The sequence below is a fragment of the Haliotis cracherodii genome, unplaced genomic scaffold (assembly GCF_022045235.1).
Source record: "Haliotis cracherodii isolate W230 unplaced genomic scaffold, xgHalCrac1.p SCAF_23, whole genome shotgun sequence".
Classification (NCBI taxonomy): domain Eukaryota; kingdom Metazoa; phylum Mollusca; class Gastropoda; order Lepetellida; family Haliotidae; genus Haliotis; species Haliotis cracherodii.
This window is the reverse complement of record NW_027266279.1, coordinates 7,919,175-7,946,012: the sequence shown is the minus strand read 5'-3', so window position 1 is coordinate 7,946,012 and position 26,838 is coordinate 7,919,175. Positions and strand designations below refer to the sequence as shown.

The 26,838-nt window shown below is 43.8% G+C and overlaps 1 pseudogene; it reads left to right on the top strand.

Moving 5' to 3' along the window:
* The first annotated feature begins 9,675 nt into the window (after positions 1 to 9,675).
* Positions 9,676 to 23,411, top strand: LOC139471541 (uncharacterized; annotated as a pseudogene).
* The last annotated feature ends 3,427 nt before the right edge of the window (positions 23,412 to 26,838 follow it).

Genomic DNA, 26,838 nt, shown 5'->3' with positions numbered 1-26,838 from the left:
CCATTGAGCGCACTCAATGTCCCTGAGCGCTCTGATTGGTAAATATCCCCATGTGTGTTTGTTATGGTTGGAGCGCGGACCAATCACAGCACTCGACGCCATTGAGCGCGGAGATTATTTGTTTACTTCCGTGACAGCGAACAGAGGCCGTATTTAGGAGAGTGTTAGGCGTATCGGGAACATGTTCCCGTGTAGTTTTGCTTCAGGTTTCTTATGAATACAAACCCAGAGAAATCATCCCGCAGGGGCGCAACTATGTCATATTTTTAAGTAAATAGTAAAAGCAAAACCAAAGTACCATGTATGCCCCCTCCAGAAGTTTTTAGTTACACGCTCTTAAACGCTTTTTCCTGCATTTTGGCACCGTTTATGTTAGATTTTATTTGTTACAAATATTAGTGATTTATTTATCACGATTGTTTATTAGTAATATATATATATATATTCTTTGAAGTTGTATCACTGGTGAAGTACATTAATTATTTTCTGGTGTTTGAACTTTGAATTGTTTTGAAGGAAAGTTAGAGAAAGTTCCACTTTGAAGCTTAACAACTTCAGTAGTCTTGTTATTATAAAATAATGTTGACTGTTCCAAAATCATGAAAGGTTCAATCTTGACATGCTTTAAGTCTTGTTTTTGTATCATTGCGTATCGAGATACGCATCGTATCGTGACCAGAATATCGAGATGCGTATCGTATCGTGACCTTCCTGTATCGTTGCAGCCCTATTGTATGGCTTAGATTTGATAAATATTTGTTTGTTTGTTTGATTGTTGTTTAATGCCGCACTCAGCAATATTCCAACTATATGACGGCCTTCTGTACATAATCGAGTCTGGACCAGACAATCCAGTAAATGACATCATGAGCATCGATCCACGCAATCGGGATACGATGACGTGCATCAACCAAGTCAACGAGCCTGTCCACCCGATCCCTTTAACAAAGATACACCGTGCTTTGGTTTATTTGCCAACAAATAACTCTTCAGTTTATAAGCAGTATAACTGCGACTTATTCCATGAACTTGAAAGCCATATGAAAGTATACGTCTCTTGTTAAAGTGTACCTACTCGGATATTTCAAGAGCAGAACAAGAAACAACAATGATTTTATCGACAATGGTAAGTTACACAGTCATGTGATGGACCATCTGGATACACTAGAGTCGTACGATGGAGACACATCTTTCGTTAACCCTAATACTGGACAAAACAATTTTGTGAACAGCTTACTGCAAATGTGTATATCTACAAGACTTGGAATAGTAAATGGACGACAAGGAGATAGCAAGGCTAATTTCTCTTTTAGCGGTTCACAAAGTGTAAGAGTAATCGACTATTTGATCTTCATTTCTGAAATGTTTTCAAATTATTGTAACTCCAACCTCGGCGACGCATCCATTCATGTCGAAATGAGTGAGTGAGTGAGTTGGGTTTAACGCCGCTTTTAACAGTATTCCAGTTACATCGCGTGGGAGGAAAGCCCGAAGTGATGCAGGTCTCAGACGTTTACCACTTCGGTGAAACCTACGAGCACGGGTATGGTGCTGACAAACCTAGAAACATAATCGGGGCGAACCGGGATTTGAACCCACAATCATAGGTTTCTGGCATGCCCAAGGGACGCAACTCTGCACAGCGAATCGCGGCGACTTAGACGACTGGGACACCCGTGCCCCCTATGATGACTTTTACGAACAATTTATAAGTCTTGCAGCTTCTGGCGACTGTAGCTCAGTCACAGTTCGATCGAAAGGGCTATTAATTCTCCCAAGCGTGATAAATCTCCTGGATCAGACACTATTTTAAATGAATATTTTATTGAATACATAATGTATTTATTACCATTGTTGCCCAAAATATTTAACTGTGTCTTATCAACTGGTTACATTTGCTAAATAGTGGTCTTCAGCAGTGACTTTTCATGTTTTCAACCAAGGGGACGGCAGTGCCCCCCACAACTATCGAGGACTCCTTGTGTGTCTTGTGAGTTGTTTCGGGAAATTATTTACATCCATTATTTATCAGCGGCTACAGCGTGGTCTACTCATGACACAGTTGTAAAAGATGCTCAGCTTGGCCTTCAACCAAAGCTCAGTACCACAGTTTATGCCATATTTTCACAACATTCACTGATTGGTCAAGCTTTAAATGCCCCAAAACGTCTTTACTGTGCTTTTATTGATTTTCGGTGGGTCTTTGATTCTGTAGATAGATATAAGTTATGGAATAAATTCGTCGATAATCGGAATTCGAGGGAAAGTCATGTCAGTTAATCACTCCATGTGCACTCTTCAAATAAAGAAACACACAGGTAGATTTTTAGTAACTTTATTGTATTTGATAAAGTCGATATATTTGATTTACTATCAAAGATACAAATATGAAATTTTGGAGCTCGGTAGTCACATGTTGTCGTTGTACACAGGCATTGAAAACTGTTAATTGCCATGTGTATACAAATGTCACTGAGCTGATTTCCAGTTGTATCCTGTGCGTGCATTGTTCAAATCACCTCACAACAAAATTTCAATTTCGGTTCCTTAGGGGTAGCCCAGTGGTTAAAGCGTTCGCTCGTCACGCCGAAGACCCGGGTTCGATTCCCGACATGGGTACTATGTGTGAAGCCCATTTCTGGTGTCCCTGTCGTGATATTGCTGGAATATTGCTCAAAGCGGCTTAAAACCATACTCACTCACTATAATTGTAGCTATGAAAGTGTCAAGGTCCTCAATACCGTTATTTTCATCCATGCTGTATAACGGTGAAATTTCGGACAGGATGTATACTAATCCCATTATAATAGTTCTCCGGATTGTCAAAGATGAAACACCACAAAATACAGAGTTCACCCACTCGTCATGAACCATAGAAATACAACGACGAATATACACAGACACCACCACCCCTCCCCAAGAATAACGACCTACATTCTTCACAGCAGCCGCCCCACCGCTCTACATTCTTCAACAGCAGCCCCCCCCCCCCTTGGTAAAAGAGCATTAGCTATTGAGTCGTCATTGTGGATGGTTTCAGCTAGTCCTATGACATCAACACCATGAAAGTACTGATGAAACAGGTGGTCGTTGAGCATCGAGTGAATTCCCCGAATGTTCCAGCTGCTAAACAAGAAATGACCATCTTGTAATAATGAGTATAACTAGCAAAAATTAAATCGGGAAGCGTTGTTACGCATCCAAAGTCGATGATCAAATGTGTAGACATTGTGTGGTTCTCTCGTGTTCGTGTTTACCTTCTGCCTACCGGAAGTCATCATTCCCACTTTCTGACGGTGAACCATAAATCCCATGTATGGCAAGGTTGTTCCGACGACCTTGGGCTTCATGGTTGTTCAACACGGTTTTAAGTTTAATCACCTGTGCTTTTAGCTCACTATTTTCACCTTTCAAAACGTCATAATCATCTCTTAATCCCTGATTGACATGGTCGAACTTCTTTTTCAACTAAAAAACAACAACTCAAGATTAACAAAATTTTCACTTGCCTGCTCATTAAAGTTTCAGTAATACGACTTGCCCTTGATTTGGAGATGTTATGTTGCTTAATAGGAGAGAAGCAGCCAATACGATGACCCCTCCATGATGAGAGAGTTGTTGATGATTTGTATCAAGAGACATACACATCTGCTGGTGGAGTTCGTGAGCCGTATCGTGTGGAGAAATTCAGGTATCGGAAAGTTAAGCTTTTCTTACACAAATTTACAAGTTTAATAATTCGCAAAAGTTTAATTTCGTCCACAATATGGTCACATGGTACCAAAGAGACTTTTAGTGAACAAAGTTGATCTCAGGTTGCAGGTATTCACTGCTTTTTTGGCTCAAAGTGAGAGCTCGTGTGGAGCACGTCTTTCGAAGTTGACGCATGCGCATTACAGTTCAAGATAGGTGGCAGGCTGAAGTCTAATTATTGACTTCAAGCATTTTCTGGGAAAGTTTGTATTTTGGATCGGCCCCAGACCCTTCTGTTACAATGTGAGCGAGTGAGTGAGTATGGTTCTACGCCGCTTTTAGCAATATTCCATCAATATCACGGCGGGGGACACCAGTGTAACAATGTAATTTTTCCAAACGTTCAATAGCTTCATCTACAAGTTGGTAGTCATTCTACCTATTGTACTTCACCTGTCTCTCCTAGATTCACCATCGAAACCAATGTGGATGGAGTACTTCCGGCTTCCCCGTCGGGTGTAACGTTACACACAGTTGAAACACCACAATCTTCCGGGATGTGGCAGGCCCGAGAAGCTTGTGATTGGACGCCTCGTGTTGCAGAAGCTGCTTGGCCATACGGGAGCATCTTCTTCCACACCATCCGCATTTCTCTATTCTTCAGACCGTACACGATGAAGTTGATGAAAGAGTTTGCCGTGGCGAGAAGGGCGAGAGACTTTGAGAGTGACAGGTCTGTGACACCAAGGACCCTGGACAATATTCCATTCAATGATGCTGGTCCCCAGAACACAAGAAACAAGACAAAGACCAGAAACGATACAATGGATCTTTTACGTTCAGCTACCAGACTTGCACTTATCATCTGTGTCCTTATTTTCCTGTGTTGTTGGATCACGCACAGCACTCGGAAATAAATAAACAAAGTGAACAAGATCAAAAAGATTTGATAGAAGGTGAACACACGACCATAAGCACTCGTCAAAATGCCTCGCATGTTACAACCGTGTTCCGCATTCCAGTTCTTCTCGACAAGAAAAGCGCCAGATCCGAGGCCGATACAAATTGTCCAAACAAAAACGGCAACTGTGACACACCTGGATGTTGTGTACGATGTTCTGTACAAGAAGGGAAACTGAATGGCCAGAAACCGTTCAAGCGCAATAGCAAAGAGGTGGGTAATGGACAGCCCAAGCCCACAGACCCATAAACATAACTGCACCACACATCCAGCTTCCAGGTTCCTTAATCCAGGCACTAGGTTATATAGAATATCATACGGAAGGACGACTGCACCGACGGCGAAGTCAGCGATGGCGAGGCTTGAGATGAGGACGTAGCGGGGTTTTCTTAAAGGCGCTGAGAAGATAACGGTTCCAATTATGAGTAGGTTACTCAGGAGAATTAAAGGTATCATGCTTGCTTCAATCATCAGATATATAAATAATTGGTTGGTTATCATGGATGTACGTACGCAAGCTGAGTTGTTGGTAAACGGAGTCCTATTTCGATCAAGATCGGTTGCATTTGTGTTCAAATGAGTCGCGTCCATTGCTGACTGGTGACGGCAGATGACTGACGACTGACTGGTGACTGTTGACTGGATATTGTTGACGTCTGACAACTGACTGGTGACTGGTGACAGGTGACGGCAGATGACCGAGGACTGACAACTGACTGTTGACTGGATATTGCTGACGTCTGACAACTGATTGTTGACAGGTGACTGTTGACTGGTGACGGCAGATGACTGAGGACTGACAACTGACTGTTGACTGGGTATTGTTAACGTCTGACTACTGACTGTTGACTGGATATTGCTGACGTCTGACTTCTGACTGTTGACTAGAGACGGCAGATGACTGAGGACTGACAACTGACTGTTGACTGGGTATTGCTGACGTCTGACTACTGACTGATGACTGGATATTGCTGACGTCTGAATACTGACTGTTGAATGGAGACGGCAGATGAATGGGGACGACTGGCAATTCGATGTTGTCTGCAACTAACTAAATAAGCATGTGATCAGCATCCGGGCTCTCAGTCCGTTAGCTCAAGTAATTGATACCGAATATGACAAAACGCATCAAGGGTGCCCAATTAGAGCTTTCCACTGCATCATGACAGGAATGATAAATGGACAACCACAATGGAGTCTTCCTGTCAGACTGGAGTCTAATGAACCTATGCGCTGAAAGATAGAACGCGTTGGCGCTTGTATGTTGTCAACAAGAATACTCAACGTTATTTATTTTAGTTTGGAAAAACTGGACAGACATGTCCCGGAAGGAGTAAAAAATAAACGACAATGCTTTAGACAATCAATGTATCAGATACATCTCGGCAAGTTCAGCTTCATGAGGCAAAACCGACAAACCAGCGACTTAATGTATGCAAGACAAACCGGCGACTGAATGCATGCAGGACAAACCAGCGACTGAATGCATGCAGGAGAATCCAGCGACTGAATGCATGCAGGACAAACCAGCGACTGAATGCATGCAGGACAAACCAGCGACTGAATGCATGCAGGACAAACCAGCGACTGAATGCAGGCAGGACAAACCAGCGACTGAATGCATGCATGACAAACCTGCGACTGAATGCATGCAGGACAAACCAGCGACTGAATATATGCAGGACAAACCAGCGACTGAATGCATGCAGGACAAACCAGCGACTGAATGCATGCAGAACAAACCAGCGACTGAATGCATGCAGGACAAACCAGCGACTGAATACAAGCATGACAAACCAGCGACTGAATGTATGCATGACAAACCTGCGACTGAATGCATGCAGGACAAACCTGCGACTGAATGCATGCAGGACAAACCAGCGACTGAATGCATGCAGGACAATCAGCGGGGCACGATGACACACAATCAGCCAAATCGGAGTCTTACCACCCTATCTCATTATCCCCTAATGAGCTGGTGTTATAACGAAATATAGTCATTCTCTTTTTACTCAAGGGCGAATATCACATGAGATCCATGCTGGCTGGCTCGTGCTGTAAAAGTATTTTGTCTAGAATATTCTGGGACAATTTAGTTTTTCGGGAAAATGCCGGTTTTCAAACAGTTTAATGTAGACACGTGGAGGATTTTTCAAGAATTGACGCATCAATCACAAAAATGATGACCGTATAAATTAACTATTTTGAATTGTACCATATGTACGCGGTTTTTTTTCAGGTAAACAATTGTCTTGCCTTTGCATGTGTTTGCGACGGGCGCCACTGGTGGGGCAGGATACGTTCACATCACCCCTAGTTGATAGTGATCCATAAACACATGCTAATGGTATAACCAGAATCATACAATGGACTCAGCTTTCGTAAAGTTTTCTTGTGATCGTGGAAAGTTTTTTTCGCTTTTGATATATTTTCTGACGAAATACATTATTTTTTGTTGGTGACAGCGCGATACACTTATATTAAACTACAGAAATCAAAATCGATTATTCAATGACATATTATGTTACTATTCCATGACAATAGTTATTTCGTCTACCCTTTCAGTTGCTTGTTCGCATAATATGAGTGAGTGAGTGAGTGAATTGCTTTTAACGCCACTTTGAACAGTATTCCGTCTTATACATTTTCCACTTTGGTGAAACCCACAAACATGGGTATGGTGCTGACAAACCTAGAAACATAATCGGGGTGAACCAGGATTCAAACCCACAATCATAGGTTTCTGGCTTTTCCAAGGGAGGCAACTCTGCACAGCGAATTGCGACGCCTTCACATCACATCACACGATATAATCTGGAAGAACCAACATGTGCAGTGGTTTTACCATCTTCCCGAGGGTTAACTGACTATCATTTTATACAATAAAAAAAAGATATTTGTTGAGGCTCAGTTGACGGTACACATGCCTTGCAAATCGTGCAGTCGACCGAAATCTGCACGGCAGTTAACGAACCGGATGTTAATTTCGTTACGCGAAGTTGATTGGACTATGCACACACTCGTTAGTCCAGCCAAACTATAACTCCATAATACCAGACCCGGGTAGAATAGGTCTTCAGCAACCCATGCTTGCTGTAAAAGGTGACTATGCTTGTCGTAAAAGGCGACTAACGGGATCGGGTGGTCAGTCTCGCTGACTTGGTTGATGCATGTCATTGATCCCAATTGCGTGGATCGATGCTCATGATATTACTCACTGGATTGTCTGGTCCAGATTCGATTATTTACAGACCGCCGTCATATAGCTGGAATATTGCTGAGTGCGGCGTTAAACAACCAACCAACCAACCAACCAACCAACAACCAACCAACCATAATACCATCCTGGTTCGGCAAGGGTGGAAACTGGACTTCTATAGTCATTTAACTCCCTTGCCTCGGGAAGTTGTGTTTCTACATCTTTCATTATGTATCGGTGGTATCTTAGATATTTATCAATACTAGATCAACGTCGCGTGTATATATTTCTACAAGACACATGGAAATTCGGAATATATGAAAATAAATAAAGCGTGGTGCTTAACTTTATTTCAGGAGTATTTAAGCTTACGTGTACGGGGCATATTTGATATAAATAATACATATAAATTTATTATTATATATAAATTTAAACGCCAATGCAAGAGAGTAACCAGTCAGGTCAGCCGTCGAAACTCATTCCATTTGGCGTGCAGGTCAAAGCAGATGTGAAAAGTATTTAGTGCAACACTGAAAATCAGTGAGTGAGTGAGTGAGTTGGGTTTTACGCCGCTTTTAACAGTATTCCAGTTATATCAGGGCGTGTCAGCTTAATGTGGGAGGAAATCCCGAAGTGATGCAGGTCTAAGACGTTTACCACTTCGGTGAAACGCACGAGCACGGGTATGGTGCTGACAAACATAGAAACATAATTGGGGCGAACCGGGATTCGAACCCACAATCATAGGTTTCTGGCGAGCCCAAGAGACGCAACTCTGCACAGCGAATCGCGGTGCCTCAGACGACTGGGCCACCCTAGCCCCTGAAAATCAGTGATGACACCAGGTGTTAAGGAAATATACACCAGTGGTGACACCATGTGTTATAGAAATAGACACCAGAGAAGACACAAGATGTTATCGAAGGAGACCAGTGATGACACCAGGTGTTAAATAATATACACCAGTGGTGACACCATGTGTTATAGAAATAGACACCAGAGAAGACACAAGATATTATCGAAGGAGACCAGTGATGACACCAGGTGTTAAATAATATACACCAGTGGTGACACCATGTGTTATAGAAATAGACACCAGAGAAGACACAAGATGTTATCGAAGGAGACCAGTGATGACACCAGGTGTTAAATAATATACACCAGTGGTGACGCCATGTGTTATAGAAATAGACACCAGAGAAGACACAAGATGTTATCGAAGGAGACCAGTGATGACACCAGGTGTTAAATAATATACACCAGTGGTGACACCATGTGTTATAGAAATAGACACCAGAGAAGACACAAGATATTATCGAAGGAGACCAGTGATGACACCAGGTGTTAAATAATATACACCAGTGGTGACACCATGTGTTATAGAAATAGACACCAGAGAAGACACAAGATGTTATCGAAGGAGACCAGTGATGACACCAGGTGTTAAATAATATACACCAGTGGTGACACCATGTGTTATAGAAATAGACACCAGAGAAGACACAAGATGTTATCGAAAGACACCAGTGGTGACACCAGGTGTTATATAAATAGACACCAGAGAAGACACAAGATGTTATCGAAAGACACCAGTGGTGACACCAGGTGTTATAGAAATAGACACCAGTGGTGACACCAGGTGTAAACAGAAAGAGACAACATCGATAACACAAGACGTTATGGAAAGAGACACCAGTTATGACACCAGGTGTTACAGAAATAGAATGTATGTCAGCTGTCTGTACCACACTGGCGTGGGTGTATATAGACCAGTCAGTCCACGATTAACACGTTTATCATGAGATAAGGCGAGGCCGACAAGAAACTTGGGAACACGATGAGAACCAGACACGGTGCATTCTTGTTTACTTTTGCCATTTTTTTGTGCTTACTTCTTGTGAAGTGGTCATAAAACAAAAATTGGACCATGGATTTTAAGCCGACCTGATTCTACACGCACCAAAGTCACTACATGGCTGGAGAGTACATGTCCTTTTCTCAACACCCGTGAACAAAATTGACGTGAGCACATTTTATCAGCTGACCTTATTACTGCTGAATTGTCCTTGGGCTACCTTTGTGTAGTCTTGATAAGCAATTGCTTGAAATTGATTGAGGGCTTGGTCAATAAAAAGTATTTTGCTTCACTATGGGATCAAATAAATAAATTGTCAAATGAGGGATTGTATACTTGCATATGAGATAACGATAATACTGTGAATTTAGCATGGACATGCTGCCTTGGGAATAGTTGGCAATCTGATTGGTTAAAAAGTTGTTCGATGGGATTTGGGCATACTGCGCATGACTATGTCTTGACAAGCATTCTTTTGTCTTAATACGATTTTTAGGAAACGTGGCTTCGGCTTGGTTTGGCAGTACACATTAAATTTGAATAACAGCTGAAAAGACCAAGGTCGATTTCATTGTGTATGACTAATCTCGTATTCAGTGATATATTTGATAGATCGTCAATATTTCTACATTGGCCTTTTTTTCTACCAGTATATTATGGATGCGAACGAAGGTTTGTGTGTCCTCTGATCGGTAACAAATAAAGCATGTATCAAAAACCTCCCCAGCATGTTAAAGCAATGACATCAAAACATATTGATAGTGCTGCTGAAATAGTGAGTGAGTGAGTATGGTTTAACGCCGCTTTTAGCAATATTCCAGCAATATCACCGGACACCAGTAATGGGCTTCACACATTGTACCCATGTCGGGAATCGAACCCGGGTCTTCGGCATGACGAGCGAACCACTTGGCTATCCGACCGCTCCCTGCTCAAATAGAAATCCATGGGTGCAATGTGAAAGCCTGAGAAAGTTGTATAAAGTGCGTCTAAAATATTTGTCGTAGGAATATTATATAATTGCACCTGAGGTGGAATGCACTCTTCTATGCTTTCTGTGTTGCTTATATATCATATTTGTATATCGGAGTTTACGAAGGAGAGTTGTTCATTGACTATTTAAACTAAAACAACGTTGTGCATGTAACCATTTTGAAAAATCCAAATAGGTTTTATTAAGAAAAAGAAGATTAAAAACAGAGATTTTGATGTGTATCCTTGAGGACAGATATGGGATGCCCATGTGGTACAGAGCCTCAACAACGGCCGGGAATTTGTCATCGCCAACAAGAATTACAACAAGGACCTTCGTTCAGGCGAAACCATCAAAATGGAAATCGAAGCTCACACAAGCACCCATGCCCTGCCAACTGCATCTCTGTACTTTGAGGGATTCCAAACAGCCGGTCAGTCAACCACGCCCTCGCTGAGCAGTCACGTGACGACGACACCTATGACGTCACATCACGGAGGTAATCAACTTATAAACCTAAACGATGCTTTTGTTGAATATCGAAAGCTTATTGTTGATGTTATTTTTAAGAAGTTCTAATAATTGGTTGTACTTTTTTTATTTTCAGTGATCCATTCATATATTTTTCATGGCTATTTTGTCATTTACGCAAATGGGATTTGTTTCGTTGGATAATCGAGACTGGTCTACATTTAGGTGGAAACAACAAATACAACTACACGAAGTTACTTGGAGATTCCATTCTGTTTTACGAGGCCCAGCGATCCGGCAAACTGCCCCCTGACAACAGGATCCCCTGGAGGGGGGACTCAGCGTTAGGGGACAAGGGGGACCACGGAGAAGATCTCACAGGGGGGTGGTATGACGGTGAGTTTCATTTGGATGTCTGACAGGAGTGGCCCAGTCGTCAAAGGAAACGCTCTGCGTTGTACGAAGTAGCCTCCCTTAGACCGAAACCTTTGACGTGGGTTCGAATCCCAGCTTTTCCCTGATTAATTTATAGGTTTCTCCGCACCATACCCGTGGGCTTCACCTGCGTGGTAAACGTCAAAGACATGCATCACTTCGGGCTTTCTGCTCACATCAATCTAACACTCCGTCATAGCGAGTGAGTGAGTCAGTCAGTTGGGTTTAACGCCGCTTTTAACAGTATTCCAGTTATATCGTGGCGTGTCAGCTTATTTTGGGAGGAAGGCCCGAAGTGATGCAGGTCCCAGGCGTTTACCACTTCGGTGAAACCCACGAGCGTCTTGGTTTCTGGCGTTCCCAAGTGACGCAACTCTGCACAGCGAATCGCGGCGCCTTAGACGACTGGGCCACCCGTGCCCCCTACTCCTTCATAGAACTCCAAAAATGTTCAAAGCGGCTTTAAATCAACCCCTTTCACTCACTAGCTCACTATCTTACAATGAGATGAGGTGGGAGAGTGGATGCACCAGTGTCGTCGTTAATCAGCTCATTTCTCAGTACCTCTCTATGGCTCTATTTGTCAGCCGGAGATCACATCAAATTTAATTTTCCAATGGGGGCGTCCGTGACCTTGTTGACCTGGGGACTGCTCAAGTTCAAGGACGCATACGTGACATCGGATCAACTGGACTATATGTACAGCTGCATAAAATGGCCGCTTGACTACTTCCTTAAGTGCTGGGAGCCAACGAGACAAGAACTTTACGTACAGGTTGGTTCCATCCGCAGAGTATACTATCTTAATGCCATTATGAGGGGGCACGGGTGGCCCAGTCGTCTAAGGCGCCGCGATTAGCTGTGCAGAGTTGCGTCCCTTGGGCACGCCAGAAACCTGTGATTGTGGGTTCTTATCCCGGTTCGCCCCGATTATGTTTCTAGGTTTGTCAGCACCATACCCGTGCTCGTGGGTTTCACCGAAGTGGTAAACGTCTGAGACCTGCATCACTTCGGGCTTTCCTCCCACATTAAGCTGACACGCCGTGATATAACTGGAATACTGTTAAAAGCGGCGTTAAAACCAACTCACTCACTCACCATTGTGAGTTATGTAGAATGTCCGAATAACTCTCCAATCCTTAAATATGTATGTTGGCCCCGAGGTATTCTTGTCATAAATATCTAAAAGATAATGTGCAAACACTGACATTTTTTTATACTTTTCATAACACAGTTCAACTTTATTAACATACAATCATAGCTATAATAGTATATTAATGAAGTTGTTATCCATAAATTGTGTCTACTTTGTCTTCCGACATTGCCTCTCAGACAATTCATGTACATATTACAGTAGTAAATATCTTGTGCCTTTAGTAATACTTGTATCAAACCTAAACAACTGTTCACGGTTGTCTACGATTGCGTGGTAAGAAATGTGCATTTAACATCCCATAATATTAATTTCATATTCAGCTGTAACACTTTACCACAATTGTATTCGCAAAAAGTCAGAAGCACATCAATTAAGATCGTTCAGCTTCTTCCAGACATGCTCATTCAAACGTGATTTTCAGTACGACTGTTTCTTTATATTTTAAAACTAATATATCAATGGCAAATTCAGTACTGATTAAGCCGTCTTCCATGAAAGACAGATGAGAAACGCGCGTACCACTGTCAAGCAAACGTATCACCCGCTGTTATTCCCGTCAACACAAAGCCAGCTTCCGCTTTCACCGGAAGTAGACTAGATACCATTAGTAAAGAAAACTAAATGACAGATATTTTGATGTCTACATCACACACGATTCACGATCGGATCTGTGATGTCAATGTTACTCTTTCTGAGTTGACAGAATTCGTTTTCATTTGGCGAATTCAACATGGCGAGTTTGACGTTTTTGTCTCAGTGAAAGTACATTTCTAATTCACACTGTGAGGTCATCCCCAAATTGCATTTTTTCTAAACGGCGTTGAGACTATGGACGTGTGAACAGGGATCTACTTCCAGGTCTGGAATAAGAGATATATCACAGATATATGTAAGAATGTGGAAACCAATGGTCGACTCTTGTAGATAAAAGAATATCAATTAGAATATCAAATTTACATAATATAGCTGGAATATTGCTGAGTGCGGCGTTAAACAACAACAAAAACAACCAACCCTGCTGTATAATGGAAGCTGGTAGATGATGGCACCAGTGCTTCAAAGCGATGGCACTGATTTTAAGTGATCGATTCGTATAATTTTCATCGCTAATAATGAAAATATATGCTTTCACAAGGGTTGCCATATTAGCAGTTTGCATCTTTGTTGTTGTTTTGGTTTTTTTACGCCGCACTCAGCAATATTCCAGCTACATACCGGGGGTCTGTAAATAAGACAAGTGATTGACATAGTGAGTATCGATCTACGCAATTAAACATGATGACATGCATCAACAACGTCACCGAGCCTGACCACCTGATCCCGTTAGACGCCTCTTACGGCAAGCATCATGACGGTTGAAGATTGATTCTAACTGAGTATGTATAATGCATTTGACATATGGTCGAATTGTAGATTTATCTGTGTTTAAACTGGACTTATTTATTTTATAAAAGGTTTCAATATCCCTTGTTGAATGGGATACTGTGGGTATAGGACCTCTGAAATCCACAACCGGCGTGTTATTATAAACTCAAGTGTCACATATACTTGTATATTAAGTTCCATCACGTGTTCTCACTGTTATCGTTGTATCGTTATTGTCCCCACCTGATCTGCCCCTGATAACATTAATCCAAAGGTGTTTGAATACGAGTGAGTGAGTGAGTGAGTTGGGTTTAACGCCACTTTTAACAGTATTCCAGTTATATCGCGGCGTGTCAGCTTAATGTGGGAAGAAAGCCCGAAGTGATGCAGGTCTCAGACGTTTACCACGGTGAAACCCACGAGCACGGTACGGTGCTGACAAACCTAGAAACATAATCGGGGCGAACCGGGATTCGAACCCACAATCATAGGTTTCTGGCATGCCCAAGGGACGCAACTCTGCACAGCGAATTGCGGCGGCTTAGACGACTGGACCACCCGTGATATGCGTGTCAAAATACCATCGCAATCATACATGATTTGGATTATTGGTGGATAACGGGTTTCTTGAACACCTGGTGTCGTCACAGATTTTCAGTGATCCATTCATAAAATTGTCCTTTTGAGCCCAATCTGTTTCGACTGATATTCGAGACGTAGTATTTATTCTCTGGCGTTTTCAATTTACACCGTGTTTAGCATGTTGAAAATGACGTCACTGTTTAGGTTGGCAAGGGCAAAACGGACCACGATGTGTTTGGTCGTGCTGAGGACATGACCATGCCCCGTCCAGCATATAAGGTGACAGCAGCGCATCCAGGAAGTGACGTTGCTGGTCAAATTGCTGCAGCAATGGCGGCTGGAGCAATTGCTTTTGAAACAAAAGGTAGGAATTCATTTGTTTTCACACTTACAGACAAAGAACAAGGTGAGGTGAGGTGAATTTGGGTTTAACGCCGCGTCAAAGATTATTGTACTTACATAGCGACGTGCGTGCACGTGTGTACCATCTTTTAACGTCTTTTGGTATGGCGCGGCCGGGGATCGAACCCCGGACCTTCCGCTCTCCGGGCAGACACTCTAACCACTACATCACGGAGGCGGTCCCGGGGCAGACGCTCCATCCACTACACCACGGAGGCGGTCTCCGGGCAGAAGCTCTATCAATTACACCACGGAGGCGATCTCCGGGCAGACGCTCTATCTGCTACACCACGGAGGTGGTCCCCGGGAAGACGCTCCATCCACTACACCACGGAGTCGGTCTCAGGGCAGACACTCTATCCACTACACCACGGAGGCGGTCCCCGGGCAGACACTCTAACCACTACATCACGGAGGCGGTCCCGGGGCAGACGCTCCATCCACTATACCACGGAGGCGGTCCCCGGGCAGACACTCTAACCACTACATCACGGAGGCGGTCCCGGGGCAGACGCTCCATCCGCTCCACCACGGAGGTGGTCTCCGGGAAGACGCTCTATCCACTCCACCACGGAGGCGGTCTTCGGGCAGACGCTCTATCTGCTACTCCGCGGAGGCGGTCTCCTGGCAGACGCTCTATCCACTACACCACGGAGTCGGTCTCCGGGAAGACACTCTATCCACTACACCACGGAGGCGGTCTCAGGGCAGACACTCTATCCACTACACCACGGAGGCGGTCTCAGGGCAGACACTCTATCCACTACATCACGGAGCCGGTCCCCGGGAAGACACTCCATCCACTACACCACGGAGGCGGTCCCCGGAATACACTCTATCCACTACACCACGGAGGCGGTCTCAGGACAGACACTCTATCCACTACACCACGGAGGTGGTCTCAGGGCAGACACTCTATCCACTACACCACGGAGGCGGTCTCAGGGCAGACACTCTATCCACTACACCACGGAGGTGGTCTCAGGGCAGACGCTCTATCCACTACACCACGGAGGCGGTCTCAGGACAGACACTCTATCCACTACACCACGGAGGCGGTCTCCGGGCAGACACTCCATCCACTACACCACGGAGGTGGTCTCCGGGAAGACGCTCTATCCACTCCACCACGGAGGTGGTCTCCGGGAAGACTCTCCATCCACTACACCACGGAGGTGGTCTCCGGGAAGACGCTCTATCCACTACACCACGGAGGCGGTCTCAGGACAGACACTCTATCCACTACACCACGGAGGCGGTCTCCGGGCAGACACTCCATCCACTACACCACGGAGGTGGTCTCCGGGAAGACGCTCTATCCACTCCACCACGGAGGTGGTCTCCGGGAAGACTCTCCATCCACTACACCACGGAGGTGGTCTCCGGGAAGACGCTCTATCCGCTCCACCACGGATGCGATCTCCGGGCAGGCGCACTACAAACAGAACAGAAAAAAATGTTTTGTTATATAATGTCAAACGTCACCTGCCACACGTTCTCCATTCAGAAGAAAAACACACGTTTGTTATAAATCCGGGATCTTAGGGATCTGTTAGCCGCCAAGTGCACTTTCAACGCATTGTGTTTTCAGACAAGGCATATGCTACAAAGCTGCTGACAGCCGCTAAAAGCCTCTATGAATTTGCAAAGGCCCACCATGGAAAGTACAGTGACAGCGTGACGGATGCGAAGGAATTCTATGGGTAAGTTGTGAGGAGAAATGTAGCACTGCGTAGGGTTGCGACGGGTACTCGAGCCTAGAACTCGAGTCCAATTTTCAGGACTCGAGTAGCCTTTCAAGGGAGATAACTCGTAAGTCACTTCAAAATGGACGACAAAGCGGACAAACGTTCAAATGTTTGGGCGTATTTTTACCTTGGTGACACAAAGAAAAAAGACCAAATGCCGTCTCTGTGGCATATGTATCAGCTACGCAGGTAGTTCGACGAGTTCCACGAAAAAGCATTATAAAAAGTTTTAAACACAAGAGATTTTACTTTGATATTCTGCGTCACTTCTGGTTTTAGATAAGCCATGCAGGCTTTTAATAAAAAAACATAATACCTTAGAACAGATCAATAGATGTTTGATGACCTTGTATTCGCAAAAGCATTACAAACAAGTGGGACAACATTGAACTACGGGTACACTAGTCCGGTTCGGGTATTGTCTGCCGGGTACTCGAGTACAGTTTTCGTACCCGGTCGCAACCCTAGCACTACGCCGTAGATGCTGTACATCAACCATATCATGCCGCAGATTTATACTCACTTCTTTCGCCGCTTTGGGGCATGTAGCAATATTGCGACGGAGTCACACGTGTAACCAGCCCCCCATTATGTTGAGGATTCCCCATGCTTGTGGCAGGTCCTCCGGCTTCCGGGACGAGCTAGCCCTGGCGGCAGTCTGGCTGTACAAGGCCAGCAAGGAGTCCCAGTACTTGAAGGAGGCGGAGCAGTACGTCGCCACAGACACGGCCTGGGCGCTGGACTGGGATGACAAGGGCGTCGCTGCACAGGTTAACGCCAACAGTTAGATGTGATTACTTCAGGGCCCTATGTATTTTACTATTGTTAGGTTAGGTTATAGCCCAATGCACAATTCATACTAGAAATGTCAACAAATCCGCTGATACCTATCCGTGTTTGTTTGTTGTTTTACGCCGAATTCACCAATATACCAGCTAAATGACGGCGATCTGAAAATAATCGCGTTTTGACCAGACAATCTAGTGATCGACATTTTGCGCATCGATCCACATAATAGGGATACGATGACATGCATCAGCGAGCCTGACCACCAGATCCCGTTTGTCGTCTTTCGACAAGCAGTCGCCTCTTACGACAAACAGTCACCTCTTATCAATTATAACCCGGGTCTTAACCGGTCTCCTGTCCGTGTTACATGAACCCAAAGCGCCTACATGTATGTGGTATGACCCGCTCTGATCTGTCATTCGCAGATGCTTCTGTATGAAGTGACGAAGGACAACAAATACAGTGGAATGGTGGAGAACTTTCTGAAGGACTTCATGCCCGGGGGAACTGTGCAGTACACGCCGTGTGGCCTGGTCTTCAGGGACAAGTGGGGGCCTTTCAGCTATGCAGGTAGGCTTCGGACACAGATTTGGATCATTCAGCTGTGAAGGTAAGATTCAGAAACACGTAAGGATAACTTATAGCTATGCAGGTAAGTTTCAGAGAGAAGTGAAGATCATTCAGCTATGCAGGTAAGCTTCAGAGAGAAGTGGAGATCATTCAGCTGTGCAGGTAAGTTTCAGAGAGAAGTGGAGACCATTCAGCTGTGCAGGTAAGCTTCAGAGAGAAGTGAAGATCATTCAGCTATACGGGTAAGCTTCAGAGAGAAGCGGAGACCATTCAGCTGTGCAGGTAAGTTTCAGAGAGAAGCGAAGACCATTCAGCTGTGCAGGTAAGTTTCAGAGAGAAGTGGAGATCATTCAGCTGTGCAGGTAAGTTTCAGAGAGAAGTGGAGACCATTCAGCTGTGCAGGTAAGCTTCAGAGAGAAGTGGAGATCATTCAGCTGTGCAGGTAAGCTTCAGAGAGAAGTGAAGACCATTCAGCTATGCGGGTAAGTTTCAGAGAGAAGCGGAGATCATTCAGCTATGCAGGTAAGTTTCAGAGAGAAGCGGAGATCATTCAGCTATGCAGGTAAGTTTCAGAGAGAAGCGGAGACCATTCAGCTGTGCAGGTAAGTTTCAGAGAGAAGCGGAGATCATTCAGCTATGCGGGTAAGCTTCAGAGAGAAGCGGAGATCATTCAGCTGTGCAGGTAAGCTTCAGAGAGAAGTGGAGACCATTCAGCTGTGCAGGTAAGTTTCAGAGAGAAGCGGAGATCATTCAGCTGTGCAGGTAAGCTTCAGAGAGAAGCGAAGACCATTCAGCTGTGCAGGTAAGCTTTAGAGAGAAGCGAAGATCATTCAGCTGTTCAGGTAAGCTTCAGAGAGAAGTGGAGACCATTCAGCTGTGCAGGTAAGCTTCAGAGAGAAGCGAAGACCATTCAGCTGTGCAGGTAAGCTTCAGAGAGAAGTGAAGACCATTCAGACATGCAGGTAAGTTTCAGAGAGAAGAGAAGACCATTCAAGTGGGTAAGTTTCAGAGAGAAGAGAAGACCATTCATCTATGCAGGTAAGTTTCAGAGAGAAGTGAAGATCATTCAGCTATGCAGGTAAGTTTCAGAGAGAAGCGGAGATCATTCAGCTATGCAGGAAAGTTTCAGAGAGAAGTGAAGACCATTCAGCTATGCAGGTAAGTTTCAGAGAGAAGTGAAGACCATTCAGCTATGCAGGTAAGCTTCAGAGAGAAGCGAAGACCATTCAGCTGTGCAGGTAAGCTTTAGAGAGAAGCGAAGACCATTCAGCTATGCGGGTAAGTTTCAGAGAGAAGCGAAGATCATTCAGACATGCAGGTAAGTTTCAGAGAGAAGCGAAGATCATTCAGCTGTGCAGGTAAGCTTCAGAGAGAAGTGAAGACCATTCAGACATGCAGGTAAGTTTCAGAGAGAAGAGAAGACCATTCAAGTGGGTAAGTTTCAGAGAGAAGAGAAGACCATTCATCTACGCAGGTAAGTTTCAGAGAGAAGTGAAGATCATTCAGCTATGCAGGTAAGTTTCAGAGAGAAGCGGAGATCATTCAGCTATGCAGGTAAGTTTCAGAGAGAAGTGAAGACCATTCAGCTATGCAGGTAAGTTTCAGAGAGAAGTGAAGACCATTCAGCTATGCAGGTAAGCTTCAGAGAGAAGCGAAGACCATTCAGCTGTGCAGGTAAGCTTTAGAGAGAAGCGAAGACCATTCAGCTATGCGGGTAAGTTTCAGAGAGAAGCGAAGATCATTCAGACATGCAGGTAAGTTTCAGAGAGAAGCGAAGATCATTCAGACATGCAGGTAAGTTTCAGAGAGAAGCGAAGATCATTCAGACATGCAGGTAAGTTTCAGATAGAAGCGGAGATCATTCAGCTGTGCAGGTAAGCTTCAGAGAGAAGCGAAGACCATTCAGCTATGCAGGTAAGCTTCAGAGAGAAGTGGAGACCATTCAGCTGTGCAGGTAAGTTTCAGAGAGAAGCGGAGATCATTCAGCTGTTCAGGTAAGTTTCAGAGAGAAGCGGAGACCATTCAGCTGTGCAGGTAAGTTTCAGAGAGAAGCGGAGATCATTCAGCTGTTCAGGTAAGCTTCAGAGAGAAGCGGAGACCATTCAGCTGTGCAGGTAAGTTTCAGAGAGAAGCGGAGATCATTCAGCTATGCAGGTAAGTTTCAGAGAGAAGTGGAGATCATTCAGCTGTGCAGGTAAGTTTCAGAGAGAAGTGGAGACCATTCAGCTGTGCAGGTAAGTTTCAGAGAGAAGTGAAGACCATTCAGCTGTGCAGGTAAGTTTCAGAGAGAAGTGGAGATCATTCAGCTGTGCAGGTAAGTTTCAGAGAGAAGCGAAGGCAGACTGTAAAAAGGTATATGAAGAGCCCCTGGTTTCATAGACAAATAGACATTCAGCTATTAGAATTCAACTTCAGTCGTAACACCAAAATGTTGTCGTCTTCCCATTTCTTCGGGTGTGGAATGTTTTCTGAGGCCAACGGTATTCAATGTAGACATACACCACAAGGCAAGGGCTGCTTAGCAGGGCGTGAACACCTGGTGTCATCACTTATGTGTACAGCGATTCATGATTGTAGGCTCTTGAATTCGTGACATACATACCCATCATTGCCTTGAGAGTATTTCCATTTCCAGCCAATGCAGCCATGTTGGCTCTAATAGCGGCCGAGGATGGCCTTCACCCTGACTCCTACCGCGCGTGGGCCGTGGGTCAGATTGCCTACATGCTGGGCAACAACAAGTACCACATGAGCTTTGTAGTCGGCTATGGATCCAAATACCCGCTACATGTCCATCATGCTGGAAGGTAAATAGATGGTAGTGATTCTATATTGCTCGACAGGGCATAAGATGAGCTTTATAATCGGGAGAGTTGGTGTGCCTTAATGTTAACGCTGCCTTGAAGAGTATTTAAGTTATATCACGGCCTGTTGCTTTGATGCTGGTTGAGTGAGTGAGTTGAGTTTGTCGCCGCCTTGAACCGTATTTACGTTAGATCACGGCGTGTTGGCTTGACGCTGAGTGAGAGAGTTTTTCACCGCTGTGAACGGTATTTCGATTTGGCATTATTGAACATCTCTGAGGCGTTAACGTTGACACAGGATAGACGTTTACCCCTTTGGGAAAACCTATGAGTACAGTGAGGTGTTGGTGGGCCAAGGTTCGAATCTGGGATTCGATCACAAGACCAAGCCTCGTAATGCAACATGGCGTCTCACATTGTACAAATATTTGCCTTTGACCAGAATCGAACCGATGTTTAAAGAATAATCTTTTCGACTAGATCTGCCATTCAAAAGCTTCATTTCATTTTCAATATATTGACTCGTGATGAACAGGGTAGAGAATAGGTTTAGAATAGCAACTAATGGGATCGGGTGGTCAGGCTCGCTGACTTGGTTGATGCATGTCATTGTATCCTAACTGCGTGGATCGATGCTAATGATGTCAATCCCTGGATCGCCTGCCCAGACTCAATTATTCACAGACCGTCGTCACATTGCTCGAATATTGCTGAGTGCGGCGTAAAAAAACAAAAACAAACAAATATTTGTAATAATAAAAATAAACACTTTGTTGTCGTGAACATCAAAGTTTGAACCAAACATACTTGTAATGAAAATATATATTTGAAAGTTTCACACTTGGGAGGGAAATAATAAATGTGTGACCCTATAACACTTGTGGATAGGTCTGTTTTGATCCCAGGCGACGCCATTTTGATGCTGTGCCGTGGAAGGACTCCTATTGCCTAGCTGTCCGTTTGCCCGTTTGTCCCTCCTTAACACGCCATTCGTTAACACTCGCCGCTTTTCGTAACTTGCAAGAAGACTCGTCCCCCAATCGATGAATGTTATGAGTGAAAATACGACAGACCAATCAGAATGCGCGTATGACTTCCAAGTACATCGGCCAAAGAACTCTCAGGAATAATTTTTGATTTTACATCTCTCTTGCATCAAAACAGCATCTGGAACATGTATGGCATGGGGAAAATATACGTGAAATCATTACTCAACGAGTTGACAATTCTTTTAACTATGCTCGTTTGCGCTAAGAACCCAATCGCAAAAATGGCTACGAGAGGGGCATGAGTCGCTATTAGGTTTTCCGCGGAATAAGACGAGTTGGTCACGAATGCTGAACACTCCTGTGCTAGCCGAGAGGACGTATATATCCCTCCAGCAATGCGGCACTTCAGGTCACTTGAACACTCGCGGTTTTTGTCTTAAAGCAAATCCACGTAACTAAAAAGAACCCTAAGCCATCACCATTGTCTTTTATTTTTCTTTCGGTTTTTTTAACAGTATTTTAATCCCAACCACGTCGTGTCGTCTTACATAGGGGGAACGTTACTTTGGTGTAAAAAAGCACAGAAAACGCGCCGACAGGATTACTTTTTATTAAGAACGAGGGCAAACATATCGGGGTTCATAAAGTCATATGTGCCAAATGCTCCAGCACGTGCCCGAATCCTCCTGCAACATGTGACTGGGGAACGTTCGACTCCCCAGCTCCGAACGCTCACGTGCTGTACGGAGCGCTGGTTGGAGGACCTGATGCCCAGGACAACTACAAAGACGTCAGGAACGACTACATTCACAACGAGGTGGCTTGCGACTACAACGCCGGCTTTCAGTCTGCTGTAGCAGGTAATGTTTGTGTTGAGTGAGCGAGTCAGTGAGTGAGTGATGAGTGAGCGTGGTTTAATGTATATGATGGTGTAGTGCGGGTACGGGTATCGTACTAACAACTCTAGGAACATAATCAGGACCAATCTTGTATTCTGGTACGCCCAAGGGCCGCAACTCTGTGCAACGAACTGCGACGCCTGAGACCACTAAGCATATTTCAAATGAAATGTTACATGTTCTCATCCACATGAAGATGGTTACTGAACGTGTTTGTTTGTTTGTTGTTTAACGCCTCAGTCAGCAGGTATATGACAAACACTGAGCTTCTACAAGCCTTTTACGAATATTTCCTGTTCGCATCTACTACAACAACGTGTTTCTCCTTTGCAGGTCTGCTGCACTTACAACACAGGAACCAGCTCCCCGCACCCAGCCTTCATGGGTGTACTTAGTGGATCTCCTGTCTGTGTTTGTAACAATAACACAGATCATTAAATGTCATTGTAGGAGTTAATGTACCCTGTAATTGATCTTTCCGAACCATTCAAAACATTGCAAGTCAAAAATCACGAGAATCGGTTGATTCTACTTCCGGAATCCACAGATTCTACTTCCGGAATCCACAGATTCTATTTCCGGAATCCACAGATTCAAGTTATTTATCTATGGCTGAAACATAATTTATCGATAACTTTGCATAATAACCTTTCGTTGCGTCAGTTTTACTTGTTTAAATGTACGTTCAGAATAGCCAGTTAAGGCTCGGAATCAACTGCAAGACCAATATCATAATAGTCTTGATTAAAGTTTATCGGGTCTAAAATACATTTCCGTATATTGAATCACAGCTCCAATATTATTTGTCTGCGTTGTTCGATATGGAAAATTAAGTGTGACCGAAAATGGCGGTAAGAAAAGGCAATGGACTAAAATGGATGGCTAAAGCATTCTGCCTCCTCGTATCTTAAAAATGTCGCAGTGTAGAGACAGCCGGGAACCAGCAGAATTCACATTCCATCAGCAAGTTAGTACGGCTCCATGCTGCTTTGAATGCTATATTTCAGTTTTATCATGGCGTGTCACTATGACAGGTGTTAGACGTTTACCAGTTTGGTCAAACCCAGGAGCTCTGCGAATCATGGATTTCGAACCCTGACCAATACACTTTACCTTTTCGCTGACAAAATGTGTATTTACACTTAATGTGAACGCTTTGTTACAATTCCAGACATTATTCGTCTGAGGTACGAACTTCTGATTGCCACACTTTCAACATTCCCGCTATACCAGAGGTTGAACTGAGACAAGAAATCGGTATCTATTCCATGTGTTTGGGAATGCCTTTGTCAGCTTTTCTACTAAACACCCCATCAGTTGTTTGGAGCATACAGACACTCGTTCCTTCAATGGTGTATGCACCAATACACCAACATTTCGTTCGTATTGGACGATACAGTAAATTATCGCTTTCTTCCCAAATGACAATTTTCTCAGTTCATTTTGTGTCTTGTTGAATACCGCTATGGACACGCAGCACACTAAACTCAGTGAGTGAGTGAGTGAGTGAGTGAGTTGGGTTTAACGCTGCTTTAAACAGTATTCCAGTTATATCGCGGCGTGTCAGCAAATTGTGGGAGGAAAGCCCGAAGTGATGCAGTCTCAGACGTTTACCACTTCGGTGAAACCCACGAGCACGGGTATGGTGCTGACAAACCTAAAAACATAATCGGGGCGAACCGGGATAAGAACCCACAATCACAGGTTTCTGGCGTGCCCAAGGGACGCAACTCTGCACAGCGAATCGCGGCGCCTTAGACGACTGGGCCACCCGTGCCCCCACTAAACTCAGTCATCATGGACATAAAAGCATCTTCCCGAGGCAAGTGAGTTAACTGACTATAAAAGTCCAGTTTCCACTCAGTTAACTCCCTTGCCTCGGGAAGATGAGATAAAAGTTGAGTTCATAAAGTGTTTTGTGTAGCCACCAGACTCGGCATTGAGGTTGGGCTGATGTTTTATATTCTGGTGAAAAGGGAAAAGGGACATTAGGTCAAAAGTCAACAAACAAATCAGTACAAACGTAACCTCTGTTTATGCACATTCTAAACACTTACATCCAACACTGTAAATGTATAAATGCCTTGCCAGCCCAAGTGATATGAACCTTCAGATCAAATGAACTTGTAAAGTCTGTGCTATAAAACCAGTGAACATGAACAAGACATCAAAAAGAACAAACAACCACCGTTCATAATATGAACATAAGATTATCTTCAATCAGGAAATACCATCAGCTCTACTTGTTTGGTTTTTACACATGTTCATTGTTTTCATGTGTGCTGATTTAGGGTAAACGACCCGAGTGAGTGAGTGAGTGAGTGAGTGTGGTTTTACGCCGCTTTAAGCAATATTCCAGCAATATCGCAGCGGGGGACACCAGAAATGGGCTTCACAGAGTGTACCCATGTCGGGAATCAAACCCAGGTCTTCGGCGTGACAAGCGAATGCTTTAACCACTACTCTACCCATCTTCTGATGTTTGTGCAATAGCAAAAGCAGTATTCATTGTCACAAAGTAGTGAATGGGCGTGTCTAGCTTACAGGCAGCTGTGAACCGTATGTATTATGGTGTCAGCTTAAGGTGGGAGGAAAACCTGAAGTGATGGAGGTCTCAGACGTTTACCACTTTGGTGAAACCGACGATGCTGAAAACAATCACAAACATAGGTTTTTGGGGTGGCCAAAAGACGTAACTTTGCACTGCAAATAAGACTGGCCCACCCTTGCTCTTTAACAGGTGGTGATCAAAGGAGCTAGTGCCATCTGTTAACGTCTTTTGGTATGACACGGCCAGGGATCGAAACCCCGACCTTCTGCTCTCCGGGCAGACGCTCTACCACTAGGTTACCAAAGGACAACTAAATATGGACAACAGTGTATGTTTTTATCTAAAGCTCCTGTGGTTCTATCTGGACAGTAACACAGACCATCATATTCATGAGATCACAGCAACCAACATGCTAAAACATGAGTTTATTTTATAAAAAGGAATGGTGTGGAATAAAAATGATATGTGTCTAAAATACATCAAATGGACAAAATCCATCCAATGTACCTCAAATAGCATTATTCAAAAAGGACCATCAACAAAATACTGTTCGTGGTGACAAATAATGGTACATTCGGTTGAATCTGAGGAAAAGATGTTGGTAAAATACTCCTTAACAAAACAACTCATCATTATTCAAGGTACAAATACATTGTGTACAAAATATAAGAGGTGGCAGAGTGTTCTTGTGCATAAACACTTACATAACAAAGATGTTCTTCTGATGCATATACAAAGATGTTCTTCAAATGTGCATACAAATGTGTTCTTCTAATGCACATACAAAAATGTTCTTGAAATGTGTATACAAAGATGTTCTTGAAATGTGTATACAAAGATGTTCTTCTAATGTGTATACAAAGATGTTCTTCTAATGTGTATACAAAGATGTTCTTCTGATGTATATAAAAATATGTTCTTCTAATGCACATACAAAGATGATCTTCTAATGTGTATACAAAGATGTTCATCAAATGTGTATACAAAGATGTTCTTCAAAGGTCTATACAATGTACATACATACTGTGTTTTTCACAGTTCAGCAGTTTTTTAGCATCTTCATACCTCACAGTTCCGAGAAGCTTACACACATGCTTCTACATCCTGTCAGATCATCCCTTTCTAAAATCTGTAAAAGCACAATTGTGTCACTGGAAACTCTGCTCCATCACCTGATTGTCTGGTTTGTTGAATGCAGATTGTGTGACTGGTAGGTGCCACCTGTACTGCAAGACATGCTTTCCCTTTCTGCCAACACCTGGTGTCACTTTTTTCAGTGATCAATTCATCTATATACGTTCCCGCCATTTCGCTTTTTTGCCAATAGAATCTGTTTCAGCAAACAAGACTGGTTATTCTCTTGCACTGACATTTTATATCACAATATACAATATTC